Source organism: Mus caroli, unplaced genomic scaffold (genome assembly GCF_978045245.1).
Source record: "Mus caroli unplaced genomic scaffold, Mus_caroli_1 scaffold_8, whole genome shotgun sequence".
NCBI lineage: Eukaryota > Metazoa > Chordata > Mammalia > Rodentia > Muridae > Mus > Mus caroli.
Window position 1 is genome coordinate 83,341,834 of NW_028227263.1, and position 21,132 is coordinate 83,362,965.

Genomic DNA, 21,132 nt, shown 5'->3' on the forward strand with positions numbered 1-21,132 from the left:
AAGTGGATAGGCACAAAACTCTAATATAGTTTGATAAAGGAAGAAAGTCATGTCGGAGCACATGTCAAACCTGTGGCCCGTGGGGCTCCAAGAAGCAGAGGGTAGCTATGAAAGTGGTCCAATAAAAAGCTGTAACTTCCTTCAAACAGAGCAGCATTATTTTTAGGTGATACTAATTATAACTCAGCTACATAGACCTCAGGGACAAACTTTACAGATAAGAATGTAGTGTTGTAACGTCAATGGTTCGACATGCTTGAGAGGAATTCGTCTTCCTTAAATCCCCATCATACATGGAAGTATGGTGATTCAATAATGATAAAGGAGAGCAGAGGGGAGGACCAGAAGGGTGTGTGTGTGTGTGTGTGTGTGTGTGTGTGTGTGCATGCGGGCGCACACACACTTAAATGTGTACGACTGAGTGAGAGGAGAAAACCTGGTATAGGATCCTGGCATATGTGCTTGGTTTACTGCCTAAGACCCATCCACTTCCTTCTTCACTACTATGCTTGCTTTTGTTCTATGCTTTTGGGTATGATGGCTGCATCATACCCAATCATGTGATGCATCATGGTTAGCAACTGATCAAGACAATTTGGATATGCTCTACCAGTTTTTCTTGCATCTAAAAGCATTCAGGTGGCCATTTTCCCCATGAATGTCTAAAATTCAAGAGGAAACCTGCTGGTCTCTGTGTGACAAACATTTTGCTTTCTTAACAAAAGAAACACACATAATGCCTTCCTTTTCCTGTCCTTCTTTGAAGAGATGTGATAAACGAACCTGTGATTATGAGGAACAAACCCAGATGCTGCAGCTGTGACAGCCTTGAACAGCTTCCCTAGTGTCAGTCAGCATCAAGTGCTGACAGTCCTGTGAATACAGGCTGGGTAACTCTCTTGTCACTTGGGGATGAGAGTTTTGTTAGCTGAAAGAATGACAGAAGTGGAGAATCCTAAGTACATGGAATTCCAAAAGGAAGAATCATCCTTAAAGTGAGTTGGACATCTTTTAGGAATTTCAATGTCAACAAGTTCCATAGAAATTCATTAACAAATGAAATGCTTTCTTGTCTGTTATTATTATTTGTTAAACAAACAAAACTACAAGTATGTCAGAGGATGAATATAGGTGAGTACACTTGGGAGCTTAAGGTAGAGTAGACTGCAAGTGCTGGTGATGTGGAGTTTGGGTCTCTTCATGAACACACAGCATTCACGTTTTATGCAAGGTTGTACCTTGTGCTGGCAGCCAGATTTGGTAAATTGTAACAGTCACTCAGGTGGTACTGGTTTTGAAGGCATTAGGGGGTCATGGAGAACAGTTGAGGCTTGATACTATGAGAGACCAGGAGAAGCCATTGGTGAAAGTGCAGCCTCTGTGTCAGTTGAAGTCCCAGGACTGAAGGGTTCATGCAAAGAAGCTGAGGTTTGGCACTATGGGGAGAGTCTATGAGAGGCTATTGGTGAAAGTGCAGCCCAGTTGCAGCAGAAGACCCCATTGTTTTGGAGATGTCAGTACCATGGGATCACCACAAAGTATAGCAACAGCACAAGCAGTGTTCCATAACCTGTGAAGGTGAAGCCTGGCGTGCCTTGGAGACCCCAAGAGATGCCAGAGCCATAGGATACCTGCCAGGGTGAGCTCCTAATAGGGGTAGAATCAGCCCAAGAGAAAGAAGTGTGTTGCAATCAACGAATCTGAACGGAATCAGAGATCTGGAGAGTGCTTTGGCAGGCATTGAGATGCAGAGTTTGGAGTTTGTCCAGCTGGTTTTTGGTCTTGGTTTGGTCCAGTATTTCTGTGCTACTTTCCCTACAGTTTGGAATGGAATGTATATCCTGTGCCATGATATGTTAGAAGTATGTGATCTGCTTTTTGATTTTGATTTTAAAGGGTATTATAGTTAAGAGAGCACATGAATCTCAGAAAAGACTTTGAACTTTGAAACGTTGTTGAGACTGTGATAGACTATGGGGACTTTGAAGTTGGACTAAATGCATTTTGTAATTGTGTTATGGCTACAAGCCAATAGGAGTCAGAGAATGGAATGAGGTAGTTTGAATAGGTTTGGCTCTCATAGACTCATGTGTTTAAATGCTTCGCCCTTAGGGAATGGCAATATTAGGAGGTGTGGCCTTGTTGGAGGAGGTGTGGCCTTGTTAGAGAGGTTTTTCACTGTGAAAGTGGGGGTTTAAGGTCTTAAATTCTCAAGTTATGCCCAGTATGAAACACATCCAGTCTTCTACCAATTGCCTGAAGATAAAGATGTAGAACTCTTGGGTCCTCCAGCACCATTTCTGCCTGCATGTTTCTATGCTTCCTGCCATGACGATAATGGACTGAACCTCTGAAACTGTAAACCAGCCCTATTTAAATGTTTTCCTTTATAAGAGTTGCCTTGGTTACAGTGTCTCTTCACAGCAAAAAAAAAAAAAAAAAAAAAAAAAAAAAAAAAAAAAAAAAACCCTAACTAAGACACCATGTTAAAGCAGAGATCTGGGGAAATGTTTTAGAATTTATCTGTCCTCTAATACAGGAAAATTTTAATAAAAGCTACAACACCAAAACCTCAAAATTTTAAATGTGATTTAAATGTAAATTTAAATACAAAACATGTAATAACATTTTCTTTATTACATAAGAGAATGGGAAAAATTTTTAGAAACTACATAATAAAGAAGTGATTGGAGTTAGAGTCTGTGTCTGGTGCTCGCCAGTAAGGAGAAAAAAGACACATGGGTTGATAAAAAATTGAGTGGGTGATTTATAGGCAATTCGAATGACCAACAGACAACTAACAACCCTGGTAGTAATTAGGGAGAGGTAAAGTAAACCCCCCAAGAGCCATTGCCCTTTATCGCTCATCACAGTGTTAAGGGAAAAGTCTGAAACTCCAAGTCCTGGTGAGCCAGATTGACTGTCATGTTGCTGGTGAACTTTGTAGGCTACTAGTATGGTCAGGGGGTCATCCTTTCAGTAGCTAATGCTTCATTTTAATGTGTTTAACGTTGTAAGTCAGTAATTCCACCCCTGAGCACTTTCTTATGTGTGTGTGTAAGCACATCTGAGGATGCTGCACTGAGCTAGAGGCAGAACAGGCGTTATCTACACAAGGTTGCACTTCTGGTGTCAATGTGAAATCTCCCTAAGGCACTTGGAAAATATTGACATTTTATAATATGATTAAATAACACTAAAGGGGGAAAGACAAGCTCAGATAGGAAAATGTGCATAGGACACTGGATGTACCCACAAGGTGACAATAATTTTCTACTTCTTACTAAGCATTATGTATTGCTGCCATGTCACAGAGACTGACACAGAGGAAAGCCCCAACAGTACTGTCAAGCTCCTCTTCCATGCCTTTCAGAAACTCAGTTTTCACCGAGTCCTTGCTTTGTGCCACGTGACATGGATACACTCCCAAATTAGGCATGGTCTGACTTCTAGGAGTAGCCAAGCTGATAGTGTTAAAAATTAAAGTAGGTACCTTACATGCTGTTTAGTGTCAGAGAGAAGCAGGATAGTGGGGAGGCACTTATAAAAATTCATCACCCTAGACAGGAGACAGGAAACAGGAGACAAGAGACAGGAGACAGGAGACAGGAGACAGGATACAGGAGACAGGAGACAGGAGACAGGAGGATACAGGAGGCTTTGGGGATGTTATGGGATGGCAGCAAGCCCCAGGAGCATTGGGGATTTTGCAAGGAAGCAACGGGATGGCTCCATGTGATTGAATGTGTGTGTGTGTGTGTGTGTGTTTATGTCATGCAGAACCATGAAGTGCATAGCCAGGGAAAGAGGGAAAAAGGTGTATACAGAAATGGTGAACAACAGCAAGGGCATTCTGCAGAAGTTAGAGCGTATGACAAAATTCAGATGGGGTAATCCAAACAAGTGGGTAGATGTGGACAGGGTAGCCCAAATAGTGTGGAGAGATAGACCCATACATCAATGTAGCAGGAAGCACACAACTGACTTTTGACACAGATCGGACAGCAATCCAATGATAGGAGAGACTTTCCAACACATGGTGCCAGAATGAATATGTAATAAAACATAATAAAATAGCCTACATCTCATACTCTGTGCTACAATTGACTCTAGTCAGGCTGCGGGTCATGTGCATGTGTGTTCACACATCCTTGATGAGCATGTTCATATGCAATTCTTGTGTATGTGTGTTTGTGTATGTGTGTTTGTGTGTGTATGTCCATGTGAGTTTATGCATGTGTGTGAGCTTTTGTATGCCAATGCCTGTGGGTATGGGTTGTGCACTTTGCATATATGCTCATTATGGGTAAGAATGGGTAGACATGTGCATGAGCAGAGTGTGTACTGAGTTTCAAACAATAAACATTTGCAACCAGAGCCCATCTATTGCTGGTGGGGAAAAAACAACCAGACATGGGGGCTCTTCACTTATTTTCAGGAAATAACTGGACTTTTACAAGCAGAGGAGAACTTCAGAATTGGAGCTTAAGTAGGCCTATTACAATTGAAAATGTATATATCAGTTGCCAGTAATAGTCAGTGTTCAAGCATCTGCGTCTCCAAGCAGATCAAACTAGTTTGCCCAAATAAATAAGTAAATACAAAAAAAGGGCAAAAAAAAAAAAAAAAAGCCATAGGCATGCAAAGCCACCATCCCTATGACTTGAGACTGTCTTAACAACTCTGGCTTCTATGGTTCTTTTGGGAATTTCATAGACTAGTGAACAATCTATACTATTTTCTTATTTAGTTATTTGTATTTTTATTTTTTTTAGACACTAGAAATATACTATATCCACACAGGCATTTCAAAGGAGCTAGGGACACTGGTGTCTAATCTTGGGTCTTCACTGCTTTCTTTAAAAAGTATTTTCTGCCTCGTTGGGACTGAACCTAGAGACTCCCTCGAGCTAGGCAATTGCTTTATCTTTGATCCATGCTCCTGGGCCCAACTGCTTCCTATTTGATGTGGAAAGCACCATCTGCAGTAGTGTGGCTTCCTCAAGCACAGGGTTAGTATTGAGGAACAGCAAGAAAAGGCTGGCCTGTTGCAGCTGATGTTAGTGTCTAGCACTGATTTGCAGATATATCCTTAAACTAATAAACTTACAAGCCTAGCAAAGCACTCTGAAGTTCCATTTCCTCACAAATTTGCTAGAACAGCAGAATAATTCATAATTCTTAAAAGGTTGTTTCAGTATGGATAAATAGGAAGTCCAAGATTTCAGGATCCGCTGTTTAGGTTGATAAAGGAATTGCAGTCCCAAGCAGAAAGTTTATTTGCATATATTCCTCTGAGAAGAGAAAGCAAAAAACAATTTCACTCTAGTACTGGGCAGTGGATTAAGATCGAGCAAGTGGTACCCAGCTCGGGGAGAAACAGTCTCTGAAAGTCTGAAGCATTGATTCCAATTAAGGAAATTGTTCTCTTTTGGCCATGGAAGGAGTGGGTCTTTCTGAATTTAACATTGTCCTGCAGATAAACTGCCTGCGAGTCCAGTCTCTGTAATCAATAGCCAAGGACACCACTAAAGCTGTAAAGAAGGGGAGTCATTCCTTGAGTGTGAATCAAGAAAGGGAAGATTAATACATCCAAGAATGGGCAGTGGAGGAAGGCTGGTGATCTCTCAACAGAAAAAGGGACAAGCAAAAGGTCTGCTCAGAGTTGTACATCTGAGGGCACACATCTTCCACATCAGACAGCCTACCATTACAGTAAACAACTGGCACCTTAAATGAAATGTGTTTATATCCTCATATTGCCTATAGAGCAGCAACCTGCATGCAACTTGAGTGGATTCTCTCCCCAGGCTGTCAACCCAATGCTGGTTAGGGCTATGATCTCAGGGAAGGCTCAGCTAGAAAAGCGTCCCATACTAAGACCCCCATCATTTCTTGGCTGGACTGCTGATGAGGATTGTCACATGCTGGGAGGCCATCATCCTTGTGGCAGCCATCACCTTGTATTCTGTTTACCAAGGACCAGTCACTGGGCCCCTGACACAGAATGGTATATCAGGAGGCAGAAATATTGGGGATCCTTGCCAGCTGCTGACTGCCAGAGTATCCACACTCTGAATCAAGTTCACCATGCAGGCTAAAGGCACCTAAGAATACTACACGGTATCTCATCACTTAGCAGCCACCATATTTTACCTGTTACCCAAAAATTTATACTCCAGTTAGCAGAAAGAGGGAAATTCAGATTTCTTAACATTTTGATATCCTGCTCCAATATAAGCTGGTAAGCCTGCTTGATCTCATTCTAAAACTCTTGAAAAGCATCATAAATATTTAATGATTCACCTCTGATAAAAATTCAAAAGTCAGAGGTCTGTGGTAGAAATTGATAATTATGATTTTTATTGCCTAATAAAAAGCAACCTCGAATGGTTCATATTTCTCTGTAGAAGTGGTTTAACTTAGTGTCCTACACCTAGGCGTTCTTTTCTGACTATATATAGCTTAGCTACTCAAAAGCGCCTTCGCCCAGACGATTTGCCTTCTGCTTGGCTCCCTTCTGAATGAATACGTGAAATGAAGATTTGAAATGTGCTGCTGGGTGATTCTGTCTGAGAATTCAGCATCTGCACAGCTTAGCAGTTCCTTTGTACACTATTGAACAATGATTTTAATAGAAACTGGCCTTCCTTGAGAAAGTGCTTAAAAGCTTCCTAGGCTCATGCAATCTTGGTCAGCTCCTTCATACATTCACGGTGACACAGTATCTGTGTGGATGCAAGTTCTTCCCATTCCTGAAGATTTTAGAATCACCTTGGGCTGGCCCAGCCTTTCACTTCCTTCTCATGCCCTCTTGCTGTGGGCTGAGTCTTGTTACCATGGATGCTGCGGAGGCATCAAAGCTGAGTTCTGAGAACCAGCGCTTTCTTGACTGGCAATCCTTTGTCGTTGGTCCTACAGAAAGGAGGCACACAAGGAACATGCCAGCATCTAGGCATGTGCTGGCTACAGGGGCAAGACACCCAGCATATCTTCTGTAAGTTCACCTTGGTCCACTGTTCTCTGTTTACTCATTCCCTTTCATGGCCACATAAAGGACATCATAGTGTCTTAGAAAATCCTATGGTTCCCAGGGAAGTTCATGGTGTATGTGCACAAAACAGATGAGCACCAGTGACAGAGACATAGGCATCTGCTGGGGCATGGCCCCAGGTCCACTGGCCTTGGCAGGGGATGGAGGAAGACATGCATAGCAGGAGCTCAGGGCAGTGACCATCTGCCAGCCCTGAGCATCCTAGGCACCCATTCAGTTATTTCAAGGGGTAGTGAGCATAGAGTGCTTTTACACCATCAACTTTCACACTGAAGCTGCAAATAGAATCCTTCCTAATGCTCACCTGTGGGCAAGTTCATGCCTGGAAAGCCCTTCCCTGGTACTGCATTGTCCTAAGGAAGGAAAACTCCCAGTACTGGACAAAGGGACTGACCAGGGACTCTTCGAAACATATCTCCTGTGTTGTCTACTTCATTAACAGACCTTTTCCTTTTATTTTCTGTAACTATTCTAATCAGCTGTGCACTAGCAGTGATCTATAAATAATAATCTAACCTGTAAGGAATGTTTTATCACACACATGCATGCTTTCCTGGGTTATCTGCACACACACACACACACACACACACACACATACACACACAAAGTGTGATATGAGGGGCCAGAGTGAACGTTAGCATAATTACAATGTAGTTGGGTGGGGACAGTGTTAAAGCTTGAGGGTGTCCCTGACAGTTCATGAGCTGGATGCATGCTCCCTGGGGTGGTGGTGCCAAACCTGTAAAGATGGGGCTGGGTGGAAGGTGTATGGGTTCCTGATGCATCACTCTTAGAAGGGGTTGACACTGGTTGGTAGATCAGCTCCTGGAGGGCAGGCCACACACTTGCTTCATCCTTTTGGAAGCTTCTGTTTCCACTGTCATGTCATATTGCGAGTGTCAGGGGTCTGGAAAGTCTAGAAGCTCAGGACTGCCTATGGAGAGAGCTGTCTATCCCAAGTGACCACAAGTCCTGTGGGGAGGGGCTTCTCCTTCTATTTCCTTTCCTGGAACACAGGCTATCATATGAATTGAAATTCTAGAGGATATACTTGGGGAATGAAAGCAGAGGCAGCCTGGTTTCCATCCATGCATTCAAATGCAATGTGAGTGAGCTCTTTTGTGTTTATGTGGGACCAGAGACAACTCCACTCATCTATGTACTATTTTGTTATGTCTGAACCTTGGAAACGAAGGAGGCATAGTCCTGTTCCTGGGGAGTGAATTGGGGGTCAGGGGATCGGCGGTGGAGCAGTTGCACACCAAGGGCTGATAGGGAGGCAGCTGGAGGTGATGATGGATGCTAGGAGGCCTAGGACCTTGGGTTTTCTGGGCTCCCTGGAGTCCTGGAGGAGGACATGCGACATCCACAGGCCCATCTCCCCAAGCTTGGCGTGCAAGAGGCAGATAGAGAACACACAGGGCACATGGAGAGCACAGGACGCAGCACCAACCATCATGCTGTGTGACCATCAGCCCTCCACATCCTTGATGAATTATATGGCTAAAGTGGGACAAGTACAATTCTCAGAAACAGCAAATCTTATCTACTCTCCTTTGTAGGACTTACCACCGTGTTTATTGTGCTGGCTACTTTTATGCCAACTTGATGCCAGCCAGAGTTATTTGGGGAATGGGAACCTCAATTGAGAAAATGTTTCCACAAGATTGGCCTGTGGGTAAGCCTGGGAGCATTTTCTTGATTAATGATTGATGTGACAGCTGACTGTGGTCAGTGTCAGCCCCAGGCAGGTCCTCTTGGGTGCTGACTTCATGGTGAGCAAGTCAGTAAGCAGTACTCCTTCATGGCTTCTATTTCAGTTTCTGCTTCCAGGTGTCTGCCTGAATTTTCCTCAGTGATAGACTGTTACCTAGGACTGTAAGGTCAAATAAGCCCCACTTCTCCCCAAGTTGCTTTTGGTCATAGTGGTTTATCACAGGAATTGAATCCCTACTTCAGACAGAAATTGGGAGCAGACTATGGGGTACTGTGACAAGCCTGACCGTGTGTTTTGGCATCTGAACTTTGGTTTGGAAAGGCAGCAGACTGCTCAGTAGTCAGTGGGCTGTTCTGTGGCAGCTCAGAAGACAAGCATGTGGATAATGATGCAGAGATAGAGGCCTGACTTGTGAAGTTTCAGAGGGAAATAAAGACCCCCAACATGATAGTTTGAGAAATATTTTGAATTAATAACCACCAACGTAAAGGCTTTGCTTTGCTGAGACAATTGATGCTGGGGTCCAGAAGGAGCCAAAGCTGTTCCTGGAAGCCAAACTTGGCAATGTGTATGAGTTTCTCAGGTTATACTGGTTTTGGAGACATGGATGAGTCATGGAGAGTAGCTGGGCCTTGGTTCTCTGAGGCAGAGCTGGAGTCTCTGAAGAGAGAGCAATGAAAGTATAGCCTCAGCTGCAGTGTAGGCCCAGATGGAAGTAGTCCTGGAGGGAAGTTGAGGCTTGGTACTCTGTGGCACAGCCAGAATCCCTGAAAAAAACCCAGGAGAAGGCAGAACCCTGCAGTGGTAACCACGAATCTAAGGGAAGCCAGTTCGATGGACAACTGCCATAGATAGCAAGTGTATAACGGAGCTGACCTCAGCCCCTGAGACAAGCTGTGTGTGCCTCTGATTGCAGAGCCGGGGAAGTGACTTTGGCCAGGCAGGCCTTTTGGAGCCCAGGGGTCATGAGTGTGTCCCAGATGTGAAACACTGAGCTGTTTGGTTTGGTTTTGCTCTGATTATAACTGAATTGTGATTCTTCCCGCTTGTAGTTAGAAAGTATGCCTTGTTTTTGATTTTATAGGAACCCACAGTTTAAAGACTTTGAAATTTTATAGTGATTTGGGAATTTCAAAGACTTTGGATAATTTAAGATACTTTTGGTATTTTAGATGACCTTTGAGTTTTAAAAGAGACTTTGTGTAAAAGAGAGTGAACTTTTAATGTGCTTGAAAACTTAAAAATTGGGACTTTGAAAAGTTGGAATGCTTTACATTATAATATGCATGTTATCTTGGGAACAAATGAGAAAGGACTTATTCTAATTGAATAGTGACATGTTTGTTGACAAGAGGTCAATTGTACTGGTTAGTTTTATGCTAGCTTAATGAAGGTAGAGTTATTTGCGAAGAAGGCATCTCAACTGAGGAAATGTTTTTACCGAACTGTCCTGTAGGTAAGCTGGGGTGGGGGTGGGGCATTTTCTTGATTAACATTTGATGATGGCTGGGGTGCTCAGCTCACAGTGGGTAATGCCACATCTGGGAAGGTGGTCCTGAAGATGTCATGATGAACAAGTCATGAGTCCTCCATGGCTTCTATTTCAGTTCTTGCTTCCAAGTTCCTGCCCTGCCTGAGTTCCTGCGCTGACTTCCCTCAGTGATAGAGTGTTACCTAAAAGTGTAAGATGAAATAAACTCCTTTTTCCTCATGTTGTTTTTGGTCATGGTATTTTATCATAGCAATAGAAACTCTAAGTCACACACATGGTAATATATACATAGTGTAGTTTCTATGCTAGCCTGTACTCCCACAAGTGTTTTTCTTGATAACATTTTCAAAAAATTCTCAAGGAAGGTTCATTACATGGCAAGAGGTATACTTAAAGCCATAGACTTGGTCCATACAGGAGAAAGTTAGCACTCTTCAGACACACATCTAGTTATTACTGGTGACTGAAAAGCCCTGTGGGAGTAGATGAGGGAGTCCTGGGAATAGGAGAAGGAACTGAGGTGACCAAGTAGGTTGGAATGAAGCAGGATGGCAGGTGCCATCTCCACCTCCCTGGGGCACTGTAGTGACAAATACTTCCTGTTGTGGTGACTATGCTTCTAAATGTCCATGAAGATCATAAGACCTGCTGAACTTTGCCAAGGGTTGTTCTAAAGTTCTTAGCAGGAGTGTGGCACTGAGTCTGAACTCTGTCCATTTTCCGTGTTCCTCATGACTCATAGCCAGTTCTCAGTGAGACAGACAGACCACAGCTCCTCCCACACCACAGGCCTCCATAGCATCACTTAGCCTAAGGACACGTTGAAGGCTGAGTTGATCTAGGTTTTTTGCTAGTGTGTGACAGACAAGAGGTGCACACCACAGTCTCATCTCACCCCTTCTGTTGACCATAAAAAATGCATTCTGCTGTGCAGTGATCTCAGAAGCATGGAAAATATGAGACAGGAGAGGATGTGTGAAATCCAGACTAATGGGTAAATTAAAAACCCCTGTGTGACTGTGGGGGTTGCTAACGCTATCCAATGAAAACCAACCACAGAAGACAATATCCACAGGGTCTCATTTTGCCAAATTTACTAATTGCAAGAAATAAAAAAGGTAATTTATAAAAGGGATGTTTGACAGAAACCATTTTAGGAGAATATCACAGGGCCATCTCTTATCAGGGCGGATGACAATACCCTGATGGGCTGTTCAGGTAAACCCAGATGCTTATCTGAATCTAAGGAGAAGGAAAGAACCCAGTCAGTTTGTATCAGAGTCAGCTGTGTGAGTGACTTAGATGTTTCAAGAGTATCAACACAATAGAAATGGAGATATAGTGTAGTGGGCAAAGCATGTGCCTAGCATGCAAAAATCCCTGGTTTTGATCCCAGCCCTGCAACAGAAAACAAAAAATCCCATATACATAACTTGTTCCTGGCCATGGGAGTAGCTCAGCTGCACACTGCCTGCCTAGTATTGAAGAGGTCCTGGGTCCTGGGCTGAATCTCTGGGGCTCAAACAAGCAAGCAAGCAAGCAAGAAAGCAAGCAAGCAAACAAACAAACAATAAGAAAACCTGCAATGAAAGAAGCGGGTATGTGCACAATATTTTGTGGTGTCAGCAAAGACACAGACAAAAACAGGGCAGAAAAATGGCAGAGATGTACATGGCAGACAGGGAAAAAACAGTGAAGACGAGTATTCTCCAGACAACCAAGGGCATTTGAATTGGGACAATATACTGGGCACCGTTCTGTCCACAGCTTGCTTTGATATGTTTCTGATACAAAGTCTGAATGAACACAGGCACCTATTATAATCTCTCTCTGTTTAACCAATCAGTAAATCTGGGTAAAGACTTATTAATGAGTTTTCACTGTCCTAGTCTTTAGATTTTTTTTCTGTATATTTGAAGTTTTTAATAATAATAAGCAACAAGGCAAAAGGGGAATGAAAGCATCCATTCCGAGAGCTATACGATGAAAAGCCCCTGCTCATGTGGGCTGCACAGAAACTGTGGCTCTGGACAAGCATTAGAAGGAAAACAGTGTCTTAAGACACAGCCCATTTTCTTTGGTTCTTAATCACGGCGCTCTGAATACTCACAAAACAAGTCATAGCGCCAACAGTGACAACGCCAGTTTTCATGAGTGTGCATCAGGGTACCTGTCAGTCACAGGTCACATTCTTCTCAAGACTGGTGCCATTCTATGCTCAGATTGCACTACAGTGTTAAGGGCATTCCTGGCCTCTCTTCCACTGCACTCCTGTGAACTCTAGCAGGCTGCATGGGGTCTGACCTCATCTCCTGGTGGTCTGCTCTTAGGAGTCTGAGGTCTTCTGAAGCAGCCCCCCTCACCCTGCTACCAGAACCCCAGCATGGGACTTACTTTTCAGACTCCTCACTCTCTGGAGGTGAGTGGCACTCAGGCATTTGGGTCAGCATGGCTCCGCCTCTGGTGGAAATGGCCCATTGCTGCCACAGGGGAGGAACGAGAGCCCAGTCAGCTCCTGAGGACTCTGGAAAAGCAAGGGTAGAGAATGTTCAGTGTGTCGAAAGTGCAAATTAAATCTCTTAATGATGCAGTATACACTCGATGACAAATGCCTCATCCAACATGGTGGGGTGGTCACTCTGTTACCAAAGTGCAGCCCTGACCCAGGAACCATTTCTCCTTTTTGAAAATAAAGTGTTCTGAAGATGTATTTGACTATTATTAAAATGATCTATGGCTATGTGTCTGCACCCGCATGTTAGATATGCTCATGTGTGTGAGGATGCAGAAGCCAAAGGCACTGGATACCCTGGAGCTGGAGTCATAGGTGGTTGATGTGCTGCCTGGTGTACATGCTGGGAATGGAACTCAGTCCTTTACAAGAGCAGTGTGCACCTTTGACCCCCAAGGCATCTTTTCAGCCCCTCAGGAATCAATCATTGTTGTAAGCTTCTTGGCCCTGTTATCAACAAGTATAGGACATGACTATGTTTCAGGAATTTTGCTAATCGAGCATGAATAATTAACATAATTTCTCTTGATGTTCTTTTCATTAGGGGCCAACTTTGAGTAATTCCCTGTAAATGACTTGTGTAGGCAATACATTTTTAGAGTTCTTTAATAAAAGTCAGAAGAATAAAATAGAGATTAAGTACAAGGGCTTGAGTCTCCACAGTCAGAAAATGGCCTTGAAAACTGGAGCTCTCACATCTGAGTCCTGACCATTAAAAGTCTCTGGTAAATGAAACAGTGTGGTTTGTGATAAAGACGCATGTCCATTGACAGAGCATGGAGCCCGGATGTCTACTGACACTTAGATGGTCTGTGATTTTTGATTAAGGTACCAAGACAATTCAATGAGGAAGAGATAGCCATTTTGCTACAGGAAAACTTAGGTATTAATATACAAAAGATGAGGTTAGGTCCTTAATAGCGTACCTATATTTGAGGCCTAAGATAAATCATCATCATCATCATCATCATCATCACCATCCTCTCAGAGGGAAAGCCTGGGAAAAAGCATTATAGCATTGATTTTTGACAGGTGTTACTTCGTACGGCAGAAAAGACAGGCAGATGTGAGTGACACAAGCTGCTCCCATGAAAACTACTATGAAGATAGTGAGTAGAGGCCGCACACTGGCATAACATTTACAAAGTACATAGGAGACTAAAAATTAGCATCCATTTTGTTCAAAAGTAACCTTTGTGAGATAAGTCATTTCTTCCCTATCCCATTCCACCTGCCCTGGCCTGTGGTTGTCCTAGACCCACAGCCTGGCTCCACACCTGCAGCCAAGAACCAGGTTGTTCGGGAACCACCTGTGCCTGGTGAGTTGCTTACTCCTTTTTTCACCCTTCACCCCACCTGTTGCCATCTTCAAACCACAGGCCTAGCTCTAGACCCTTGACCTATAGACCCACTTTCATTGTCTGACTGGTAAGACACTCCTTTCTTCTCTGACCTTCCTTCCCCTCTGACCTTCTGACTGCTGCTACTTATGCATCTACAAGCAAAGCTCAAGACCTAAGTTTGGGAGCCATCTTTCCCTAGTCTGATTAAATAGCTTATAGACTATCTTTACCTGGCCTAGCCCAGGTCTTTCATCTCTTGCACTTGCCAAATATAAGGCATGCAGATTGTCTTATAAGACCTACAACCAACTCCACATGCCCAGGTCATATCACAAAATCCAAACCAATATGAATGACCAAGACAACATGTCTCCCATCAAATTCACTAGTTCTATAGAAGTGTTCTCCAATGCGAATTACCTAGAGGACACAGAATTTAAAAGAACAATCATAAACTTTATGAAATAAGTCAAGGGGTTTAAAGAAGACATGAACAAAGACTTCATTGAATACGAAGAGGATAATAATAAACACTGGAGTGAGAGTCAAGTAGAATACTAATACAGACTTAAATGAAATAACAAAGGTAATTCAGGGTTTGAAAGATAAATTCAACAAAGAGATTGAAGAAAAAAATCTCAGAAAAAAATCAGAGAAAGACAAGTATAAAGAATGAAGCAGAGGACAGACGATCAGGACTTGAAGATAAAGTAAAGGATCTGGACCAAACTGGCAAAGGATGCGAAAACATAGGAAAGGAATGTGAAGGAAATGAGGGATTCCATCCGATGATCAAACCTTCAAATTACAGGCATAGATGAGGAAGAAGAACCCCTAGCTAATGACATACATCAGATCTTCAAGAAGATTATATACATGAAGCAAATAGAACCCCAACGAGATGAGACCAGAAAAAAAAACCTCCAAAAAGAAAAAAAGAAAAAAAAACCCTCACAGCATACCATAGTTAAACATCTAACTATACAGAACAAATAAAAAAACCTTGAAGACTGACAGAGAAAAAAACACATCACGTATAAAGGAAAGTCCATCAGAATATTAGCTAATTTCTGATTGGAAACTCCAATAGCCAGAAAAACCTGGAGTAATGTATATCTAAGTTCCAAAAGACCACAACTGTCAACCTAAACTACTATGTCCAGTAAAACCATGTGCCATAGTTGGAGGGGAAAGAAACAAAATCCAGGTGTGAAGAAAAAAAATCATATCCACCACTACCACCACCACCACCACCACCATCACCACCAGATACCCACTAAGCAGAATTATTGGGAACAATACTTAGAACCAAAGAGAGGAAAAAGCATAACCAAGAGACTCTAGAAAGAAAACAAAGCTACAATTAACAAATTACAATTAAGCAAACCAGAAGAAAAAGAAAGCCAAAATGACTGTAATCTACATACACCTTTCAATAATAACTATACATATCAAAAGCCTTACTTATCTAATCAAAAGACACAGCCTAGCTGAGCTGATTAAGAAACAAATCTCTTCCTGTTGTCTGTAAGAAAGCTATCTTAGCTTTAAAGTAAAGGATGAAAAAAAAAGTATCCCAAGAAAATGGGATCAGGAATCAAGAAGGCAGGACAAAAAGAATGGACCATCTAGAGACTGCCATATCCGGGGATCCATCCCATAATCAGCCTCCAAACCCTGACACCATTGCATACACTAGCAAGATTTTGCTGAAAGGACCCAGATAGAGCTGTCTCTTGTGAGACTATGCCAGGGCCTAGCAAACACAGAAGTGGATGCTCACAGTCAGCTATTGGATGGATCATAGGGCCCCCAATGGAGGAGCTAGAGAAAGTACCCAAGGAGCTTAAGGGATCTGCACTCCTATAGGTGGAACAACAATATGAACTAACCAGTACCCCGGAGCTCGTGTCTCTAGCTGCATATGAATCAGAAAATGGCCTAGTCGGCCATCAGTGGAAAGAGAGGCCCATTGGTCGTGCACAAACTTTATATACCTCAGTACAGGGGAACCACAGGGCCAAGAAATGGGAGTGGGTGGGTGGGGGAGCGTGTAGGGGATTTTTGGGATAGCATTGGAAATGTAAATGAAATAAATACCCAATAAAAAAAAAACAAGGCAGGACATAGATTTAAGCTCAAACTAATCAGAAAACACAAAGAGGGACAGTTCATTCAATCAAAGGAACAATGAACCAAATCCACGTTACTTCCCTAAACATATGTGCATCATACTGTGGTGCACCTAATCTTATATAAAGCATCTTAATGGAATAAAAATCATGGGTGAACACAAACCCAATAAGGTTATTTCAAATACCCCCACTTTATTCAAAAGATAGATTATCGGGCAAAAAAACCCCAAAACCCAAAAACCAAAAAAGAACTAAACCTCAGAATTACATCAAAAGGACATAGTAGATATCTACAAAACAACCCACTCAAATCACACACACACACACACACACACACACACACAAATGAAACCCCATATATTCTACCCGCACAGCTCATGAAAGCCTCTCTAAAACAGACCATATGCTGGGACACAAAATAAACCTTAGCAAATACAGAAAACTGAAATAATTCCAGGTATCCTATATGACCATTATACAATAAAACTTAAATAAAACTGACAGCAAACAAAACTCCAGTAAGTGCATAAACCCATGGCGATTAAACAACTTATTACAGAACAATGAAAGGCCAAAGAAGAAGTCAAGAAAGAAATAAAAGTATTCCTGATACTAAATGAAAATGAAAGCACAACTTCCCCCACCCCCACCCCTCTGGGCACATTGGAAGCAGTTCCCCAAATGCCTACATAAAAAATCAGACAGAGCACACACACACACACACACACACACACACACACACGTGACTTGACACTACTAGAGAGAGAATTTGAAAAAATAAGAACAAACCAAATCCAAACCCAGTCAATGGCAAAAATTAATTAAAATCAAAGCAGAAATCAATGAAATAGAAACAAAGAAAACAATTCACAGAACCAAAGAATTTAAGGGCTGGTTCTTTGAGAAGATAAAATTGATAGACTCTTGGCCCAGTTAACTAGGAAAGAGATGACACAAATGAATATAACGTTTGGGATAAATAAATAAATAAATAAATAAACAAATAGGGAAACATTGTATCAGATACCAAAGAAATATTATATTGGAATTATATTGGATATTATAATGGAATGCTTTAAAAAAACTGTATTCCACTAAATTGAGAAATCTAAATCAAAATAAAAATGGATGAATCATTTGATTCTTCCAAATTACCAGGTATAAGAAACATCCCTTTGAGTGCAGTTCAATAGACTCCATGGCATCTTTGCTGTCCTGGGTTGCCTCTCAGAGGCTGAAGTCAAGTCCCATCGCTGAAGCCATCACACACTTAGGACACAGGACTTGGATGTTTTGAGCTGGATCTAATCCAAAAGCCCCTTTCCTTCAGTGTATCTTCAACAGTGCCATAAGCTACCATGCAAGGTCCCAAGGGAGGGAGCAACTAATAGCCTTACTGAGCTGTGACAGCAATGACCACCATGGGAAGATATCCAGAAAGGTAAAGTGAGTGGCATCCATATGTTAGTAGTAGCCAATAGCAATCTGTACTGGCTATTTTTGTGTCAACTTGACACAGCTGGAGTTATCACAGAGAAAGGAGCTTCAGTTGAGGAAATGCCTCCATGAGATCCAACTGTAAGGCATTTTCTCAATTAGTGATCAAGGGGGAAAGGCCCCTTGTGGGTGGGACCATCCCTGGGCTGGTAGTCTTGGGTTCTATAAGAGAGTAGGCTGAGCAAGCCAGGGGAGGCAAGCCAGAAAAGAACATCCCTCCATGGCCTCTGTATCAGCTCCTGCTCCCTGACCTGCTTGAGTTCCAGTCCTGACTTCCTTTGGTGATGAACAGCAGTATGGAAGTGTAAGCCGAATAAACCCTTTCCTCCCCAACTTGCTTCTTGGTCATGATGTTTGTGCAGGAATAGAAACCCTGACTAAAACACAATCCAATTGGACTCAGGGCACACTCAACTGGAGCCAAATCTTGCCTGATGCTAGAAACCTAGCCAACTTCCTAAGGCTCGTGAGGTCATGGATTTTAGAAGACAATCTCTTACTACCGCTTTGCTAGACAAGCATAATTCCTGAGTGTATAAGGATAATGGTATACACACTTATAAGTGTGGCTCTCACCCCTCATCAAAGAAACTTCTCTTTACAGTGAATGGAGACCATTACAGAAAACCACAGGTAGACACAACATAGAGATCAAGAGATTCTGGGGGATCCAGTGCTGGTGGATAGAGTTGTAGCATGCATGTATCGCTCAGAAAACAGAATTGTTTCTCCCAGAAGTGGCTAAACAAGACCTGGGCAATGACAATATCAATAGTCATGCTAATGCAGAAGGGGCAACAGTCTCAGGGGTGGCGGGGTACCACCCCTAGACAGAACTTTAGCTAACTAATGACTGTGAGAGAAGAAGAAGAAACCTATCTCAAGGTTGAGCTTTCTGATTGGCTACCCAATGCAAAGTGGTCAGCCCTGAAATCACAGACACACAAACAACAGCAAGGAAACTTAGCAGGTTGAATTTTCATAACTGTGCGTATATTTATGTGTGTGCAACATTAATAATCAAAGAAAGAGAGACTATCAATTTAAGAATGGGGCATGGGAAGGAGTGAATGGAGAAAAGGGAGGGAAATAATAGAATTATATTTCAATTAGAAAGATATTTAAATATAGCACCCAGAATATTTAGAGAATTCTAAAATAGAAGAAAATAAACAACCAAGTAGAAAAATGATCTAAATAAATAGTAATTTTGAAAGTACAGAAGAAAAAGTAAGTGAAAAATAGAAAAAAGCCCTCAAAATTTCCCATTTAATCAAAAAATATATAAAATTCACAAAGCTAATATTGTGCCTACTAGTCCTCAGTGCCAAAGGAGACAGGCTAAGGCCAGTTGTGTGTTCTCCTACTTCCAGCATCTCTTTTGTTTGCCTTTTTACCTAGAGGATTTTTCAAAAGCCCCTTCTGCCCTCATTTCACTCAAAGGTCCTACTTGGAGAAATCTGAACTTTTTTATTAGATATTTTCTTCATTTACATTTCAAATGCTATCCCAAAAGTCCTCTATACCCTCCCCCCACCCTGCTCCCCAACCCACTCACTCCTGCTTCCTGGCCCTGGCGTTCCCCTGTACTCTTAACCCAGCCTCCAGCCCAGGGGAGTGCCCTCTGCTTCCAGGCTGGACATCCTGCCCAACTGAGGGTACCAGCTCTCCAAAGATGCTTTCAGGGTGGCTGAAGAATGAAGGCTGCTTCAGTCACCTTCTCTCATCCCCTGTCAGGACAGGCACATGAAGGATGACTTTCTCTCTCATACATACTAACAGCCTTAGGGCCAGGGGGTTCCAGGCAAATGGACTAAGTTTGTACACTGGCCTCTCAGGCTGTCCCTGGATTAGTATGGCCCAGGTATTTTATATTCTGACCAGGTGCCCACTTCTGCCTCAGTCAGGCCTGCTGGGACTCACTTTTGTTCTGGTTCTCGAATGGAATCCAAACCTGTAATGTGCGCTGGCTAGGTTTTCAGGAAATCTAAATTCAGAAAAAGGCTAATGGCTTCTGAAAATAAAGAGTAGGTTCACTTCACCGTCAGATGCTGGGCATCCAGAGTGCATCAGGGATGAATTATGTAGAGACGCAGAAAGCCAAAGAGCTTCTCAAAATTCCATGTCCCTAAAGAGGAACCCAGGAAAGTTGCTATTGATTTAAAAAGAAGTTTGGACCTGGAGAAAAATGAGCATGGGGCTACTGGGAGGAAAGTTATCAGCCAGTATCTAGGTTAGAATGAGGTGTGTACTTCAGTCCTAGGAAGAATAACAGTTACAAAACTCAAATATCCTGTTAGGTGGGGTATAGCTCAGTACTTGCCTAGCCTGTGTGAAGGCCTAGTTCCATGCCTAGTACTGAGACAAAACAGAACAAGTCAGGAAGACCTGGGCTCATCTCTAAAGAGCAGCTTGGCTGGTTGGGATAGGCACACCCTGAAGACCCTGCCCATCAGGAGACTGGGGCTGCTTGTGCCTGGGACTGTGAGCACAGTGGGCCATCCAGAAGTTCCAGTGAAAACAGACTTCTGACCTTAGTGCTGACACATTATAGTCCCCTTTTCCACAGCCCATAGACTCAACACAGGTCCATCCATGTCCTGGAGGCCCCTTCAGATCTGCTCTATACATTTTTCTGTTAACCATAAGATTTGGACCATTTCAAGGGTCCAAGTGAGAAAGACAGGGAGCAGAGGCCTGAAAATGCTTTAGAGACCTATAGGATTTCACTGCCCTAAGGTAACACCATTCTTTTTTAAAAATTGTATATTTTCTTTATTTACATTTCAAATGCTATCCCCTTTTCTGGTTCCCTCCCTCCCCCCAAACCCCCTATTCCATCCCTCTTCCTCCTGCTTCTCTGAGGGTGTTCCACCCATTCCCACTACCTCCCTGCCCTTGCATTCCCCTATAATGGGGGCATCAAGCCTTCACAGGACCAAGGGCTCTCCTCTCATTGATACCAGGCATGGCCATCCTCTGCTACATATGCGGCTGGAGCCATGTGTACTCTTTGGTTGGTGGTTTAGTCACTAGGAGCTCTGGGGGGTGGGGGGGTCTGGTTGGTTGATATTGTTGTTCTTCCTATGGGGTTGCAAACCCCTTCAGCTCCTTCAGTCCTTTCTCTAACTCCTCTATTGGACTCTCTGTGCTCAGTCCAATGGTTGGCTGCCAGCATCTGCCTCTGTATTTGTCAGGCTCTGGCAGAGCCTCTTAGGAGACAGCTATATCAGGCTCCTGTCAGCAAGTACTTCTTGGCATCCACAATAGTGTCTGGGTTTGTTGTCTGCATATGGGATGTATTGCCATGTGGGGTAGTCTCTGGATGGCCTTTCCTTTCATCTCTGCTCCACACTTTGTTTCCATATTTCCTCCCATGAGT

The 21,132-nt window shown here is 42.9% G+C and overlaps 1 protein-coding gene across 3 annotated transcripts in view; it reads right to left on the reverse strand.

The window, feature by feature from the left end:
* The window catches only part of Otud7a (OTU deubiquitinase 7A), a 324,086-nt gene that overhangs the window by 123,727 nt on the left and 179,227 nt on the right, over window positions 1-21,132 (reverse strand). For 2 of the 3 annotated variants that reach the window (XM_029480173.2, XM_029480170.2), the window contains exon 2: window positions 12,658-12,787. The gene's annotated coding sequence lies outside the window, so the exon portion shown is untranslated. Of the gene's footprint in view, window positions 1-6,774; window positions 6,916-12,657; window positions 12,788-21,132 lie in introns of all 3 variants that reach the window. The other variant, XM_029480172.2, reaches the window with a different exon arrangement.